Here is an 18,685-nt window from a genome sequence, read left to right on the forward strand (position 1 = left end):
ATCCCTGGACTCCAGGATCAGGACCTGAGCCAAGTGTCCCAAATAACTGCTCTTAGTACTTTTTCTAGAAGTTATAATTGCTGTTTGTGGGATGTCCATAAAAAAGTTAGTCAGATACAGGTTACTCTACCATTACCAGAAAGTGCATCTCCAGTTTTTATAATAGTTTACAGTGCCTGGTGGGGTCCTCTCTCAGCGTGGTTTTACAGCAAGCCCACAAAGACCCTTCTTTTATTCTTGGTGAATTACACAAAGGAAAGAGCTGATGTCTCATTGGAAAACTATTTATGTGTCTATTAAAATAGCAAGAATGGAACTTATCTGAGATCTTTGTGGGTAGAATTTAAACTTATGTCTCAATAGGATGTACAAACACAAGGGTATCCAGTGGAGAATAGCCTGGAGGTTGCTCTGTTATACTGAAGGATTTGTGGATTCAGTCAGCAAGCTTAAGCTGGGACTAATTTTCTTACTCCATAAAATGAGAGTAATTAATACACACCTTCACCCAAAGGATACTATGTAAAGATTTTTGTCAGGTCTTAAATGTTTGAACTTCTTTAAGAAAAAGACTATGTAAATAGAAGATGTGTCTTAAAAGAGAAATCATTTTGTTCAGTTTTCTAAACAACTCCCATAATGCCCTTTCTACTGATGCATAACTAGTATTTAATGATAATAGTATTTGCATTTTAAATTACTTTGTGTGCCCTGGATATTTACTCTGATCACAAGAAGTATATTGCCTTGGGTTATGCTGCAGTCATAATTAACTTTTGCTTAAAAGTACTATATGATCTTAGAAAATAAAGAAACCTTGTTAACAGTACCATATTTGTTTTTCATCATACAGCAGAAAATTAATACATAATTTTCTCTTGGTTTCTTTTGATATTCTCCACCATTGCCTTAAACCAAAGATTGTATTTTCCTCAGTTATATGTTATTAATTATTAAATTAAAGACAGAGTATTTCTATGACCATAAACATAGAGAATTTGAGAGGCTTGCTGGAATTAATCCACTTCCTATCACTCTGTAACAACATAAGAATTAAAGTTTACAATTAGAGTAGTAAGTCCCCATTTACACTACTGCTCCTTTTTTCCTGAATAATTTTTAATAGTATCCCATTACACTATCAAAATTTTCTCTGTGTGAACAAAACATATTTTTTTAACATTTTTTTTTTTTGGTTACAAATTACAAACAAAAGTTTCCCCACTTACAGTATCTTGCTAATCCATTTGTGACATCAGTGTTCATGAAGTAAAGCTATCTGTTGTCTTTATTATTAGATTCTGTAAAGAGACACTATTATCTTTCTCAAAATTACCTATCTTAACTATTATAACACAAAAAGTCAGCTAGCATTACAAATAGAGATGCTTAAATGAATATGAAGTAATTTTATCTGTATTAAAAATAAAGAATTCTTAAAGTCACATAGCAATATTAAAGAAATTAATGTTTGAGAAAATTTTAAAGAATACATCATTTAAGATTAATGAAGAAAGAAGCACATGCGTAAGACTGAATTCAGAATATGAAGATAAACTAATCCAGTGCAGCTCAATCTCTGATTGATTTTTCCATGTACACGGTTAACGTGTAGACTAATGTAAATTCACGTCATAACCTGGAGCAGAGGAGTATCATATGCAATACTCCTTAGATTTTTAAAATTAATTTGGGTATGCTTTATATTTCCTTGGAACAGAAACATATGCTATTAGTTTGGTAGTGTTGCTATAGCATTACTGTTTAAGCAATCGGATTTTATTTAAGATAAAATGCCACACAGAGTTGTCAAGTTGTCTCTTCCTTCAAACAGTGACACAGAGCATCTGGTTTCCTATAGTTAATATTTTTCCGAAAGAAGAAAACATTTGACACATCAGAATATCTGAAAAATTACTGTGTATATTCACAAACATAAACAGTCTATTTTGGGTAAGGTCATGAAGCATCCTTCTTGTGGCTCCTTGGGTAGAATATGTCCTTCTTATGCAAGTGCAAATATATTTGGACTGGTGACCATATTGGGGGAAGATAAAATTAAAGACTAAATCAAAAATATAGGCTTTTTGTGATTTATTATTACCAATGGCTAGAGAAAATTTCCACATACTTAGGTCCCAGTGACTTCATGTCAATTAAATTTAAAAGCTCTACTAAGTACTGTTGTTTTGAAAGTCAATGTGCTGGCATGATAGAGAACCAAAAGTTAGCATCTGTCCTCTGGGAGTTTATATTCTTTACTTCCAATTACAGAATAAGCCAGAAGTTGATAAAAGCCAGGAAAAAGGTACAAAGGGCTTTCTGAGGTACAAAGTAGGCTTTCTGAGAAGGACGGGAATGTATCTGTAATGCCACTGGAAAAGTAATTTAGAACTGTATTTGGAAAGGTGTTGCTAAAATTTGGAAGGAATTTATAGACGAATTCAATAGTTTGAAGGATTTATTAAACAATGTTTGAGCTAAGAATTGACACCATATGTTCCTGATTAAATTTCAATATTCAATCTCAATGGCTTTAATGTTACTAATTTTTGTCACTGAGGAGTTTCAGCAGAATGGTATTCAATGACTTTGATTCTAGACCTATAAAATTCATAGCAAAAGTATGCTATATTATGAACTGAAATGTTAACAATAGGAAATATTCATTTAAGCTGAATGGAAAAAAATGTTAAATACATTTTTTGGTCCAGTGGCTACACTAATAATAACAGATAATCAGTGAGTACAACAGCAAGGATTAAAAAAAAATCACACAAGGTCTGTAATCTTTTATCTGAGATATAAACCCAGCTTTTCAGTCTCTTATAACCTAAGACCATCCCATTGAACTCACAGTCGAGTGTCATTTCTATTTTTATCAATGATTTTCATACTGCACGGAAATAAATCTTGCAAATATCTAGAACTCATCTTGTTATCCATGAACTAGAAACTTCCAGGCAGAATTTCATCATTATTTAGAAGTTTGTAATGAAAATCAATGCAATTATTAGTATCAGTTATAGCGTTGGTACCTGAGTGATTTTCTGCATCATGGATGTGTGCTTTGAACAATCCTTTTTCCATAGCATACTGATTGTTCACAGTATAAGTTAACTCTCACGTAAAAAGAGTTTAATTGTCAAATTATCTTGGGAAATTTAACATTAAATACAATTTTTAACTTGGCACTCAAAATTTTAGTTGCTCCCCCCGTAACTTTTCAATCAAGGATAAATAATACGACATTTTACTAACCTATGTAATCTCATGATTCATTTCTGCATATGTAAAAATACATACACCTAGCTATATATAAAAATAGTCACCAGAAATATTTTAAACTTAATGTTATATATGGGTAAAGAGAAATCTGTTATGTGTCCCTAAGAATTCAGTGGTGTTGAATTTTGATTTTTACCGGCTCCTACCCTAAGCTGGCTCAGTTTTGTTTAAGCTAAAATAGCCTTTAAAGGAGGCATGTAGCTACAGCATAGGGCAGGTACAGAGCTTGTGACCAAAATGAGAGCCAGTAAAAGGGAACAATCCAACCTCATGATTTTACATTCTGGCTTCCCGTCTCTCCTCCTCCAAAAATTGAGTCAAGGAAAGGTATTATCCTTCTTTTATGCTACTGGTTAAAAATATATTGTGCATGTTCCTAGTTTCCCATACTGGCTGTGCATTTGGCCCAGTTGGAGACGTTTCAAAAATTCCGGTACCCAGGCTTTACCCGTGCCAAATATTCAGGTAGCCTCTGGTCAAGGGCTTTAGCCTTGTTTTGTTTTGTTTTTATTTTTGTTTCTGTGTTTTAACCTCTTCTCTCTTTACGTGAATCAGTGATAAAAATGTAGAGCCGGGGTTGAGAAGTACTGGGGTAGAGGTACCTGAGATCGAGGGCGGAAGGCTCTGTTCTAGGCTTGTGGCCGTTCGTCAGCAGCTTTCCAGTAAGACACATGCATGAAGGAAACTCCTTCCACTGCAGGCTTTTCCGGCCAGAAGCCTGATCGCAATCATGTATCTCTGACATCGTTGGGCTACTTGATCTTATATGTAAAGTAAGATAAAGGGAAATGGGCATTAGCATACAGAATTTTGTACTATGGAAACACTGTCTTTTACACATGAAGGACTCTGTTCAGTGCTTAAAAGTCAAGGTCTTTAGGTCAGCTGGACACCGGAAATTGTATTACCATGAAACAATTCCTACTCCAATTTATTTATTTATTTATTTATTTATTTATTTATTTTGCTTGTTCATTTCCTCTTTAAATGGAGCTGAAAGCAAGGGGTGGCTCAGTCAGTTAAGTGTCTGCCTTTGGCTCAGGTCATGATCTCAGGGTCCTGGGATCGAGCCCCTTATTGGGCTCCCTGCTCGGCAGGAGAGTCTGCTTCTCCCTTTCACTCTCCCTCTGTGCTTTCTCTCTCTCTCTCTCTCAAATAAATAAATAAAATCTTAAAAAAAATTAATGAAGCTGAAAGCAGCACTTAGAGATGATCTTTCGTATGAAGCATCTAGTAAACAGTACATCTTAGTTGTTTTAATCATCTTCACATTAGCAAATAAGTGTATAAACATGCAGAGATCCCAGCGTGATCTTCCTCCTAACAAAGTGGAAAGTCGTCAGGGTATTAGACAGAACTGCCTCCTCTCTGGGTTAGTTCCACAGTAATGGTTACTCCCCAGAGCAGACAAGAAGACTCTTAAGATCGAGCGCCACGCAGCCTTTCTGATTTTTCATTACAATCCTAAAGAAAACAAATCAAAACCATATAATATTGAACTATCATCATGACTGGCACATAGAATGCCTATTCCTCCCTCATATCCATTTCTCTGTCCGTCCACATCCATCTGTGTGGATCCTAGTGATTGTTCAACATCCGTGTGAATTCCTGGCTTCCTCCGGGAAGACACTCCCCTACCTACACTATGTCCACTCTCTAGCTCTCGTAGCACTTGGGTTGTGTTTATACTATCTCTCCAATCAGTTAGTTCATAGTATAAAATGTAAGCAATATGCAAGAGAAGACACAAGACTTTCCTGGTCTGACTGAAAGAAAAGGTTATCTAAACATATTCTTAGACTATTCAAGCCTTGTTTCAGTCAAAACCCAGAACAATATCCCAAGTCAGAGATGTATAAATTATGGGAATGGTATTTCTCCCCTTTCAGGAGGGAAATAGCTCTTGCTGTTATATTAGGGCAAAAATAGTCAAGAGGAATTTAAATAAATTATTCAAAATGGAATAGGAAATGGTATAGGGACCCCATTTTGGTTGCCAAGAAGGATTATCCAAGTTGGATAAAAAGGAAGGAGTTTAGAAAATTTAAAAACATTTTCAAGCACTCTGCCCTTAAGGATTTCCCAAACCCCAACAATGGGAGTAGCTACAGATTTCTGATGGGATCACAGCAGCCCTAATCAAACTGAGACTAATGTTGCTGCTGCTGGGGGACAATAATGAGTGTGGTGTCTTTGGCTGCAATTATTTTTGGTGTCCATACAAATTTCTACTCTCAGCATATGACTTTTTATCCTAAGGACCCAGGAGAGACTGACGGTATGAACTCTATAAGCTACATTTAATTATGTTCTACTAGAAAGCTGGGGTACTTCACATCGTAGTAACAATAAGTTGATTCACAGGTTTTCTTCTGGGAGGCCAGCCCTAAACAAAAGTGTCATGTTAGCTTTCTTAACATAATGCCATGATACCACCTTTAACTGAAATTCGTATTATTAGAGTCACAAAAGCGTTAGATTGCAAAGCTGGGTCATTGTCTCCAAGAACTACCATTGTAATGTCTGCACAGGGGAAATACACAGGAATGATAGGATTCTTGGGAAAACTGCCAGAAAGACACATGTTAATGGGTAATACACATCAGAGAAAGGGCAGGGAAATTGTATGATCATTAGGCTGCTAAATTTACAGGTAAGAACTAGGTGGTAAATTAATTCTGTGTATCAACACACACAAAATTGGTCATGATTTTCCTTCCTGCGTGCTTTAAACTCTTCACAAGTATTTTTTTAAATGATAACCAAGATTGCTTCTGTCCTTTAAATTCTAAGCTACGTGAAATTCAAAATTCCTCTGAAATCTAAAGATGCTCTCATTTATTTGTAGTCAATGATCGTTTTAATAAAAAAAGAGAAACATTTCTCAAGTTACAGCAGTAAATAGTAATGCAGTGGCCAGATAGTAAATATTTTAATTTTTCTTCCTTGTTATACTTAGGGGAAAGACATTCGACATGACCTTTGGAGTATGAATTAGTCCAAATTTAAAGGCAAAGGTCGACTCTTTCTTTATGAAGTTGTATTAGGGAACAGGGTTTTAATTACCTCTTTTTTCCATGTGCATTCCATTTTGTTCGATTCTTACAGGGAGAAGCATCTGTAAAAATATCACCCAGTAGCCTATCCGATCACATATGATTCATGAATCCTACTTCCGTTTGGCCCAGACAGTGCCTTTTCCTTAACTAACTCTGGAGAATTACAATTGACAACTCTCTAATCAAGACTTTAAAAAAAAAAAAAAAAAAAAGAAGAGCGCCAAAGGCATCAGGCAATGTTGGAGAAATGCAACACCTTTTAACCGGTTGCCAATTAATCTGTTTGACCCAGCACGGATTTGGGCAACCCGGATAGCCTAAGAGGAAAGAGCTACTCTTTCTTATATTGACGTGTTTTTACTTTTAATTTACATATTGATCGTTTTCCATATAGAAATGGGGAGAACCTACAAATGCAAGATTTTTTGCATCTATGCCAGTTGAAAGAAGTCGGGCTTTCTTTTCCCATGATGGACCGGCACATTAAGTCACTTACATCCTTGTAAACCTTTTCCCCTCCACACTGGGATTCTCAGTTTCCCCTTCATTTCTAACTGTTGCTGTTTATATGCCATATTACATTCTCTAATTTCCTTTTATCTTTTCTTTATTTTGCAATGTCTCAGTATGTGTCTCTTTAAGACAAGTTAATTTAGCCAATTACTCCAGTTTGGTTGAAGATAAAATCTTTAATTTATCCAGGCCTCCTTTATTCTTTCTAGGATACTCTTTTCATTAATTTCACGAAGCATTCTAATTCTCCAGTTTAGGGAAAAGCTAATTTCCCCACATACATGCACATGCACAAGCTCAAAGGCAAACCAATATATAAGGATACCGCCCGAACTGATTTTTCTCCTTCTCTTTCTAGATAAGTTTTTTTTTTCTTTTGCGTTTTCAAGGTATTTGAAAAGTGATAGATTTCAAATAGAGAAATCTGTATTTATTATGTATTACGTTATCCTCAAGCTGTTTTAATTCATTTATTGTTTTAGCAAAATGCAGTTTAATCTCCTCTTTTGAGAAAATATTTTGACAAAATAGAGAATAAGGACCCAGGATACCTGGAGGAATGTCTGGGGAATTGTTGAGAAAGGCCAAAAGTGTAAGACCCAATGGCTTGAGGCATTTGAAAATAAAAGTGCCTTTTTTTTCATTGGTCCATTTATGAAACACATTGCACGTACTAGTTCCTGTTTTAAGCATAAGGTCATATGAAAGATGCCATCCCTGATTTTCAAGTTGGGGGAGAGAGAGGAAATACATAAAATGATGTGATACATGATAAATGAATACAGATAAGAAAGTAATCAGCTTGATCCGGGGCAAGTTTCAAAAAGAAGGGATGTGAGGGATGGTTTGAAGATGGGAGGAACAGCCTGAAAGTGCCTATTAGATTGATTTTATACTCGTGATGCATCATCTAAGAAAATCATTAACATAGACACTTCCTGTATAATTACACTTGTTTACATGTCCTTATTCTTTTTTTTTTTAAGATTTTATTTATTTATTTGACAGAGATCACAAGTAGGCAGAGAGGCAGGCAGAGAGAGAGAGAGGGGGAAGCAGGCTCCCCGCAGAGCAGAGAGCCCGATGCAGGGCTGGATCCCAGGACCCTGGGATCGTGACCTGAGCCGAAGGCAGAGGCTTAACCCACTGAGCCACCCAGGCACCCCTACATGTCCTTATTCTTATATGTATATGAACTACTTCTGCTTCTAAATCAGACGACCAGGAAGACATTGCCTCTGTTTCGGGGACCAGGTAATTTGCTCCCACATGTGCGCCCCCCGCTGCTTTCGTGTGTGAATAGGTTTGTTGTTCATAGCTGTGTAAGCACAGCAGGAAAGGGATACACCCAAAATACAACTATATTGATTCAGATCATAAGAAGATCATGACTACAGAAAGCCTATTAAAATGACTATATTTTTCAATAACTGATTTTTTAAAAAATCTGTTGTGGGGCGCCTCGGTGGCTCAGTTGTTAGGCATCTTCGGCTCAAGTCAGGAGCACCGAGCCCCACAATGGGTTCACTGTTTGGCAGGAAGCTTGCTTCTCCCTCTCCTACTCCCCCTGCTTGTGTTCCCTCTTTCACTCTCTCTCTCTCTCTCTGACAACTAAATAAATAAAATCTTTTTACAAAATCTGTTGTTTGCATTTTATATACCTTCTCCAGCTCCCTGCTTGCCTCTTTCCTCGCTCAGGTGCATTTCTCCCCTTCCTTTTCAGAGCCTGTGCTTGGAAGTCCCAATAAATTGTCAGCATTTTCTTCTCTGCCTGAGGCTCTATTTTCTAGAATGCCAAGGTCAACACTTGGTGCCTCAGGATGGGGCTTTGGAGTTAGGTTACTCAGCTCTCTGAAAACAAAAACTGCTGGCATTAAGTGGTATCATAATTACCTAAGCATCCACCTGTGGTTAATTATGCTGTGCAGGTGGAGGGCAAGGGAACGTAATGATTTGGGCAGCCATGTTACTTATTAGGATTGTGACGCGAAGAAATTATTTATGTCAACAGTACAGACCTTAAATATTAGATTAAAAGAGTCAGGGAAGATATTTCCCTATTGGATAATAAGCTCAGAAAGCCAGAGGACACTAAAATTGCAGGCTTCGTAGGTAGTTTTTCTATGAGAAAGTTAGGACATTGAAAGACCAGGACACTGAGACGTGGAATGGAGCAATGAGTGGATGGACCTCACACAGAAACCCAAATTGCAGACTTTCTCAGTTGCCATAGGATATACTTCAGTCTCCTCTTACCTGGAGGCAACGTGATGATCTCACACACAACAGGTGTGGCAAGAAGACACTCTCCTTGAGATATGCTCCTAACACCACATGTTGTCTACAGGCCATACCCAAAGTCAAGTCTCAGCATGGCCTCAAAAGAAGAAATCAAGGCTTTCCTCCATGCAGAAATAACTTAAAATGAAAAAGAAATGGTAGTGCCTAGCTACGTGAGAGCAAGAAACAAGAAAGTACGTATGGGTTTGGGTGTTGAGTCTGATTCATAAGACTGGATAGGCTCAGAATCTCTTGAATCAGGGTTTAATATTTTAGAAAGGACAGAAGTTGGCCCTAATAAATGGTTTTGTTAACTCCCAGAGGGAAGAAAAGTGAAGTCCAAACACTTCCTTGGCAAAATGTTAGAAAATCAGGAAGTTCTCACATATGAGGTTATTATAATGATGCTTTTTAATGTATAGTTCGAGAACTCAACACTTCACCAACTTCCCAGGAGAAGATAAAGGAATCTTCTGTCCACTGACGTGTAAAAATCTGTACTCTTGGCAGGGGGAATATGTACCAGAGTATTTGATAGTGTGGTTGTGACTCTCTAGGGCGAGGTTTTTGGTAGGGAATTCAGCCACTGACTTGGCCTCTCTGTTCTCTCTAGAAAAGATGGGATTCTGGAAAGGATAGCACAGGTAGGAGCAATGAATCATCAGCACCCGGATGAATCTCATTATTACAAGAAGTAGTAGGTCCAAAGTGGCGAACAGCGGCTTGGCCCACGAAGATCTCCCAGGGCAGGGGCGCCTGGGTGGCTCAGTCCTTTAAGCCTCTGACTCTAGGTTTCTGTTCAGAACATGACCTCAGAGTCCTAAGATCAAGCTCCACATCTGGCTCCGTGCTGGGCATGGAGCCGGCTTAAGATCTTACGATTTTTTTCTCTCTCCCACTTCCCTTGCCCCTTACTCCCCTGCCCTCGCTCTGAAAAAACGAAACCTAAAAACCTCTCATGGCTGCTGATAGATAACGGTCCTCTCACAGAAGTGGAAATAAATCAAGAGCAGGTTGACAGAAGGCTAATGACAAGGTGATGAAAAACCATAGGTATTTACCCAGTTTCCAAATAGAAGCTGTGCCAGCTACCCAGGTGCATTGATGGGAGGGGAGGCTGGGCTACCCTGAGCCGTCCGTGACCTTGAGGAGGTCACCTTGCTTCGATTCCATAGCAAGTGTTTGTCGTAAATATTCCTCCAGTTGTTCCTCGGAAGACTCATGTGGCCGTTCGCCAAGATCACTGTGTACTGATGAGTAGGAAATATTCAGATTTTTAAAGGAATGCTAGGTATGAATTCTAGATGGCATTGATACCCAGACACTTGTAATGCCACCATGGTTCACCGGTTAGAAAGGGAGCGAAGATCAGGCGATAAATACGGTTCTGGCTCGAGGTCATTTCACAGGTCTGTGGGCTCACCTTGTGGTTACTTCCCCAGTGAGCCAACGTGTTGGATGGACACAGATGGCCGGGAGAAGTCTGAAGGGACGCTGTGTAGGATGGAACCTTACAGACCTTCTCATTGTCCCTCCCCTGCCTCTTCCTTCTCACGGTCAACAACATATCCGTGCTGATTTTCCTTTCCATTTCTACACTTGTCTGGGGTGTCCCAACAGACATCACGATGTTTGGTTGCCTGAGAGGCTGACAAAGGAGCCAAATGACACGTTGTGAATGTGAGCAAGTTAGCCCTCTATCGGGTCAGTTTTGACAGTGAGAAATGCAGAAGACCAGAAGAAATGAAATACATAAAATTCCCCTCCTTTCCAACCCCATGAGGTGTTTTATGTGATTTCTCCTTGCACACCTTTCGGAAGAAAGTCCTACCTGCCAAGCCTTGCGAATAGCCAGTTGTATCTGTTCTTGGCTTGTGTTGGAGGAGCTGCCATTGTAGTAATGGATGGCACCCCATTATCTTCACCTCGGCTCTACCTTTCTCCTCTCCCTTACCAGCTGAGCTTGGACTTTGCAAATAGCATCAACACTTTGATCTGTGTCTTAGGCTCTAATATAAAAGACAATATTAAGACACAGCATGAGTATTTAAAGAAGTATTAATTAAACTACTTTTTGGCCAACCAGGTATTTTTTCTAATGTGTCTTGCTTTATTTTGTTTTGGGTTTTTTTTATTATTATTATTATTTCACATGCTCTGTTGGATCAAAGCTATTGAGCATGAAAAATATAGATGTGGCCTTCTTTTTTCCAGTTTGACACAGATTAGATTATAATGAACCAGTGTGAACAAAACAGAATAAAAATCCTTATTAGAATGTCATTCACTTGGTCTGGCCTGCTCTTCACTCCTTCTGGAGATCTTTTCGATTGGCAGCTTGAACCAGAATGCACACACTTACCCCCTCCTCCCCTGTCACTTTCTCTTTTGAACTTCAGTCAGTTCTGACTAAGCACCGTATCAATTTCTTCCTCTTCCAGCAATACCATTTCCTCTCTCCTGGCTCAGTTACTGTCTGCGTTATCAGGTAACCTAAGATAGTAAAAAATTAGCTCACTCATACTTCATACACAAAGTGATTTGTGTGCTAGGTTTGAAAAGGGCAGGTGAGCCGACAGAGACATCAGGTCGGGGACGCATGTTGGTGGTGGCTTGTGACAACGTGGAGAGAGCTAGTGAGGGAGGTGGGCACTTTTCTGAAGACCATCCCACCATTCTGTTGCTTCAGCGTGGTCCACAGTAATGCCCAGTGGTCCTCTTTGTCCTCCGTTCTCCTTGCAAACTAACTGGGAGCATGAGGCTAGGATAACCCAAGGTCATAATACCTTCCAGGACCAGGGATATAGGGCGGGGTAGAGAACTCAGTGATGGAGGAACTTACAGCAAAAAATAAGGGAGGGGAAGAACTGCTCCAAAGTCAGTCTGGGGCAGAGACAAGGTTATTCATCCAATCTCATTTTCTTTCTTTGAAAGAACACCGGTGGACAGGTGCTTTCCTAGCATCAAGGGATGGAATTCTGTTCATGTGGGAGAAAGTGATGTACACCCCTTCTGCCCGGATCCCTAATATCTTCCACACAGCATGACGTCAAAGCCCTCGGGGCTCTATGGGAGGGCATCCTTCCCCACAGCAAACATGCATTAGACTGTCTCAGAGCCAAAAATAGCTCTCTATTAGATGAATCCACTAAGATCTGGGAATTGATTGTAGCAGTTGGCCTATCCCTTGTGACGCAGCACCCTGAACCTGTTCTTTCTCTTAAATATTTGTACTGAAATTGAGCATTACTTTTACTCTGAAGGTAGGAATTAGAGCAAAAGAGATACCAAATTCATAAAATTTAGAGAATTGTAGAGAAAAGGATTTCTCCCTTTATGCCAATAATCCATTGTGGTTAGTACTGTCTTAAAGTCAAAGACGAGAAGCATGTTTATTTCTTTTAATAGAAAACGAGAGTTCTGAATCCACTCCATAGAAGTTGATTCTGGTGACTGAAATGGATGTACTAAACTCAGACTCTTAAAAATGTGACATATGAGAATCATTTTTCCAAAGAAAGTGTCATCACTGGGGGCTTCCATATAGAGAACTATTTACATGCTCCATTTTCTTATCACCAATTATTTTATTAATTATTATATACTAATAAGCATAAACATAAATGAGTAGGGATTTCAAATGGGACCCATTAACTACCCCTGGATTGATTATGCAATGTCATTTTACAATATGCACATTATACATGACCAAATATTTCTTTTTGCAATTTTATGTTAATTATTAAACTTAGAATTAACCATTATGAATAATTATTAACATATTCTATTCATTGCTACTATCATTCATATTTTTATAACAGGGACTACATTCCAGAAAGGAAAACCTCATTACATTCAAATATCATTTGTATGCTTCCGGCTTGAACCATTTAAAATATCAGAGAAATAACTAACATATTTAAGGACAATTTTAAAACTGCCCTAATGAAAATAATGAGAAAAACAGAATTCCCATTATTTTTTCTGACTCTATCTTTGTGTTATTTTCAGACATTACTTTCTCAATATAGACATTATAAAAATAAACACTGTGATTAACTATTCTTTAGTAAATGATGTTGAACAATAATTTAGGATAATATTATGTAATAAGGAAGTTTTGTTAGATTGTCATTCTGTGATTCGTTCCATCAGAGAAAATGTTCCTCTACATTTTTTTTTCTGAATAATAAGACCAAATTGTTCAGTGCAGAGAAAGACAAAGGGTTATTAGAGAACATGAATGTATCTTGCTGGAGTTCACTGAAGCCAGGAAAATGAGCACCCAGGCTCATGCCTTAGGAAGCATATAGGTTGAAGAAAAAAAAGAGATACTAATTTTGGAAAATATTTTGATACAGAAAATATGTGGAAACAACTTGGAAGCAAAATAGCTCTCAGTATTGTTCATATAGAAAACCGGTATCCCTAGGGGCTCCTGGGTGGCTCAGTGGTTTAAAGCCTTTGACTTTGGCTCGGGTCGTGATCCTAGGGTCCTGGGATCGAGCCCCACGTCCTGCTCTCTGCTCACCGGGAAGCCTGCTTCCTCCTCTCTCTCTCTCTCTGCCTGCCTCTCTGCCTACTTGTGATCTCTGTCTGTCAAATAAATAAATAAAATCTTAAAAAAAAAAAAAGAATTAAAAAAAAAAAAGAAAACAGGTATCCCTAGACATAATTATGAACAGTGAAAAGAAGTTACAGGTGGGAACTTTTGGACATCATATAAATTAACAAAACAAAACAAATGTGTCTTCAATGGGATGAGATGCCACTTAAGATAGCAAGTGGCATTTCACTGCAGGTAATTCAAGAGATCACAATTCGTGAGGGGTGTTGTGGAAACACAGATGCCTGTGCAGGTTGTGTGCAAAATTGGACTACCTGACCCCTAGGGTCCCTTCTACTTCTCATATTCTATGGTTTTAAAAGTCAGAACTACATTTTCAATGATTTTGATTACATAGAATGAATATTAAGTGTTTTCATTGGATTTAGCACTGAACTGGCCAGAGATGGAAATCTTATCAAGTACTTACAGATTTGTCGTTAATCAGATTTCAGAATGGTTGGCACTAAGATACGTGATGTATAATGTTTATTAAAAAATGATAAAAATAAACTATTTCTTACATTACAACACTGAAAATGCAAAATAAATATTTTTGGTTTAGTCCAAGATGCGTGATGCGTGGTGGAGGCGATACAGCATCTGACATACCAGTTAGAAATCAATCACTAGTAAGTCTCCCAGTGAGCTTTGCTCCAGAAGAAACTGACCATTCAGTTATGCATGGATCCTTCCTTATTCTCAGCAACACGGGACGTACCATGAAATCCTGGTTCTCTGTACTCTTCCCCACAGACACCCAGAGGAAGGGAGGAGTGTTGCCTCCATTCGTCTTCAGGGAAGGAGCGATCGTCCGGGTTCCGGGAGTGTGCCCACTGTTGTGGGATGGCCTGTCCATATTCACTTTTTGATGGAGGAGGGGTTACAAAGGGCCAGTCATGCTGGCTTTTTATTTCCACAGTACCTCCTGGGGATGAGCTAAAGCCAGGGTTTCTCAAAGTTTGGGCTGATTCACATCTTGAGCTGGATAATTCTTTTTCAGGGGCAGTCCTTTGCAGCATAGAATATTTCTTATCATTTTTGTCCTCTACCTACTAGCCGCCTGTAGCAATACGTCACTTCCCATTCCATCGTGAAAATGAAAATGTCTCCAGCGTGACCAAATGTCCCTATTGAGGAAAAATTGTGACCAGATGAGAACCACCGGGCTAAAGTCAGGACTGCAATGTCTCCCAATTATCACTCCTTCCCCCGACCCTGCCTCGAGGTATTGATTCCAGAGAAACTCCACAATAAACACCTCGAAGGTGGTAGCCTGTCACAGATTCACAGAAAAAAAAAAAAAAAGAAAATGCTATTTAAAACCAAAATTGAAAAAAAAAATTGACTGGAGTCACTAGGTTTTTTAGAAGTTGTCATAATTGAACAAATCTATTTTCAGCTCCTCGCAGAGGCTGTTAAAAGAGGCAGATTCAAATCTGGAATAAGTGGGCAATGCTTTAGCCAATTACCTCAAGGGATTTCTAGATCCCTAAAGAGAAGAGAATGAAATTTGGGGGGTGGACCAAAGTGCTCTGCATAATTTAAGAAGCAGGGTGTTTAAGGACACCTGGAGAGCTCAGTCACTTGGGCATCCGACTCTTAAGTCTCTTGATTTCGGCTCAGGTCACAATCTCAGAGTCCTGGGATAGAGCCCCCGTTGGGCTCTGTGCTTAGTGGGGAGCCTGCTTGAGGATTCCCTTTCTCCCTCTCCCTTTGTCCCTCCCCCAGCTAGAGAGCTCTCTTTCTCCCTAAAATAAATAAATCTTTTTAAAAATCTGGAGGAGCTTAAAAATCATGTTTAGGTCATGCAGAGATAATAGCCTCGTTAGGAGAAACATGGCAATAGGCAAGATTGGGAAAGGCTGGGGCCCGTGGAAAATTTTGTCTAAGTATGAATTGAGGAGAAATGTTGATGAGCTTATTGGTGTTATCATGACACAAAAGCATCCTTCTCTCCTCCAACCTTCAGTCAAATCCGCTACTCCCACAAGTTCACATTTTTGTGCCAAGTTTGTTAATGTAGGCTTAGGAGAAAAAGGAATTGAAAAATGCATATATATATATATATATATATATATATATATATATATTTTTTTTTTACCTTATTAGTAACACCTCATAAAAAGTTGTTCTTAAAAAAAAAAAAAAGTTGTTCTATTGCTGGTGCAAAATGACTTTCAAATATTTCCAGCCTCAGATCATACCTTTCCTGCAGTTACCAGTTGCTGGCCGTAAGGTATATTTTCATGTAGTTAGTTACATGCTTTGTCTTTTATCTCTAGCCAAACCTTCCTTCTTTAATCGCTGTGGTTTTACGTGTGGGGTAGACTGTGGTTGGGATACTTCTCTCTCTCTCTCTCTTTTTTTTTTTTTTTAATTTTTATTTCTTAATTGGGGAGGTGTGGGTTAGAGATGGGATTACTCTTCTCTGAACTTCTTCCAAACCATCTGGGGCTTAGGGCCCTCAAATTGAGTTCCTCATCCAGGTGTGATATTCTCAGAATTTCAGTCTGTAATGAGATGAGGCACGTCTTCATTTCTGTCACTTAATAGAACTCGTGTGGATAAATACCACTAGACCACAGCACGCTTAAGTGCTGTCACCTTTACTCCCAACGTAGTTGTGAGTCCGAAAGTGGATAGGAGCAAGCCGATACGTCTGTTAATCTTAAACTATTCTTTCGTAGAGGTTTTCTCTTCTCTGTTCAATAGTCCAGTTATCTATTGTTTTGTGGGAAACTACGCCACATCTTAATGCCATAAACTATCATTTCTTCTGTGATTTGTGGGGTCAGACTCTGAGGAGGACTTGGTTGGGGGGCTTATCACCAATCCATGTGGCATGAGTGGGGGAAGACAGTGCTGGACAACCTATTTTGAAGATGGTGTCTTTACTCAAACATGAGTCACCAATGTGCTCCTTGGTCCATCGCTCTCTTTCTTGTGATTTTTATTCTCTAATCCTCTCCAAATGGCTTAGTTTTCTCAGTCTCACTTCCAGGAAGGGGTTGGATTACTTTAGCTAGTAGCAATTCCAAAGAACTCCGGGAAAAACCGATTGAGAAGTCCACCTTCCAGGACAACAGATGTGGTCAGGGAGGCAGGAGCCCCCAGAACACAGCAAATCCTGTGTCAACCTCATCCTTGGAAGAGAGAAGTAAGTTCTTGGAAAGGGGAAGAGCATTATGCCTTTAATGTGCCTTTGTAAACTGAAATTTTAGGGTTTTTCTAAATAAATATATTTAGCCCAATTATATTCTACATAAGTGGCAGTAACAGAAAGGGGATATAAAATTATACATATTGATGATACAGAAATAAATAAATAAATAAATATCTATATCTCTATATATATATACACACATACATACATACACATGCACACACACACATATATAAGAGTGAACATTCCTCATCTGCATGAAATGCTGTCAGAAAAATATTTTTGCTTCATTTGATCATCTGTCACCTTTAATTTTTCTATAGACCTCTTTCTGCTCACTTCCTACTTGGTCGCTTCTGTGCATTTACTTTCCAAATCTGACTCCTTATATTATAAGGAGGATGGAGTTCCATAGCCCTCAGTAATGAAAGTCAGGATCTTAGGCCCTAAAATATGGGGGATCTACAAGCGAGCTATACATAAAGCACAGGGGCACAAGATACTGCTGTGTTCAAGTCAGAAACAAAAAATTCTTCCCATCTGGGGAAACTGCAAAGAGACTCGTGATCAGCCTGAGGCTGTGGTAGAAAGGAGATGCCCTTGAAAACTGGGAAACCCAAGCTGATACTGTAAGCAGTCATATAGGTCCAAATATACAGGTCTAAATTATATATAGGTCCAAATTCGTATAGGTCTCATCGTACATGAGTAAATTCACACCATACGTGAGTAAGTACATCAGATTGATAAATTGAAATAAGAACTGGTCAGAGACGAATATATTTCCTAGTGCTACAGACAAGGCAAATCTATGGCATATATTATATATCATAAGAAGGACATTTTCGGGCAATGTCAGCTGAATCAAATACTCACGATGTGTCCTTTAATAACTAAAAATAATAAAGAAATTTGAAAGACTTTATGACCTACCTGTTTGAAGGGTGTGCTTCAACAATAGACTAGCCACAGCTAAAGAGAGAAGGTGTAAATTTAAAGATTGTTTTAAGGCAGTGACTCCTATTTTTTCCAGATCTAAAATTAGAAATAAATTCATCAATTGAATGCTGCTCCAAGCCCCAAAATGGTTACTATAAACCCTTTAAATATATTTTTATATTTTATATTTTATGTAAAATATGAAAATATATATAATTAAAAATAAATATATAAAAATAAAATATATATAAAATAATATATAATAATAAAATATAGCATATAAAATGATAAAATATTTTATTTATTTTAACATATTTTATATTTTTATAAATAAATTATAAAATTTATAAATTAAAATTTATATCTTAATATATTATATTATGTAAATATAATATATAATATAAAAATTCCGATATTATATATTAATTATATTATATGTTATATGTTATATGAATATAATACATAATATAAATATATTATACAAAATGTTATAAAATTAAAATTTATAAAAATATAAATCACAAAAATATATGTAATTTATATATTTTATTTATAAAAATAAATATATGAAATAAAAAATATATGTAAAATAAAAATATATTTTTATATACAAAATATTTTTATATTTTTGTATTTATATATAATATTTTAATATACTATTCTAAATATAAACAACAACTGGCTAGAACAAAAAGTAGAACTTGAAAGGCAAAGAGCAAAATTGCAGAAGATTAAGAAAGACAGACAAGGTAATTTGTTTTTAAAAAATGTATCTATTAGGCTGACAACAACTTAGCATCAGCAAAAATTAGAGTAATTTTATTTTTAAAG

The sequence above is a fragment of the Martes martes genome (genome assembly GCF_963455335.1).
Source record: "Martes martes genome assembly, chromosome: 8".
Lineage (NCBI taxonomy): Eukaryota > Metazoa > Chordata > Mammalia > Carnivora > Mustelidae > Martes > Martes martes.